The sequence below is a fragment of the Anser cygnoides genome, chromosome Z (genome assembly GCF_040182565.1).
Source record: "Anser cygnoides isolate HZ-2024a breed goose chromosome Z, Taihu_goose_T2T_genome, whole genome shotgun sequence".
NCBI lineage: Eukaryota > Metazoa > Chordata > Aves > Anseriformes > Anatidae > Anser > Anser cygnoides.
The window spans coordinates 70,361,782-70,362,596 of record NC_089912.1 but is presented as its reverse complement, the minus strand read 5'-3'; positions in this window follow the sequence as shown (position 1 = coordinate 70,362,596).

Here is an 815-nt window from a genome sequence, read left to right as displayed (position 1 = left end):
GGACATTCATGCTTTCAACAGCAGAAAAGGCTACTATCTGCTTGCGGTCCTGAACAGCCAGCAGGCATACCAAGTCTTCCTCTGACACATAGTAAGGGCTTAAGGAAGCAATTCTGTTCCCAGTCTTTTGCCATTAGTCATATTTCTTAGGGGGGTTCATGATGGAAAGTTTTAATCTGAAGTACACTGTACTGGTCTTGGAGGACATGGATGGGAGCACAAAGATGTGCAGTGCTGGAAAATCAACAAGTGGAAGATCTGATTTACTTACACTCTGCATAAATTTCTACAGCTCTGCCAGCATGTTATCTGCCATGATGCTAGGATGATGTAAAAGCTTAAATGCAGGGACCTTTTTGCATTATTGATACAAACCTTAAGCACAATTCAGCTTCTATACCAGCCGAAGCAGCCTTATTTTGATAAAAAGGAAGAACCTGGTAACCCATCTGGGAGACTGTCCTTCAAAGCATGCCAGCTGCCCAGATTTTATACTGTAATATCCAAACTGAATTATTTATCAAGTAAAAACCATATATATATATTTCTATATGTAAGTGCATTTATATATATGTGCATACAACTATGTATACATTATGGTATCCTGAGCAATTAAATTTTGATTTTAGATGCTCCAGGCAGTCAAGTCCTGAAAAATGTTTGTTCAAAATAGTGTTTTCAGGTGTTGCTGCCCAAGCCAGGAGATTCAGCAAAGACCCTTGAAAAGCCTGCACTCTGATACAGTATAACCCAGCTGCCTTAGAGCCACTGACCCTCAAAGCTGGGCTTTCCAGGAGATCAGCAGACAAAGGGCA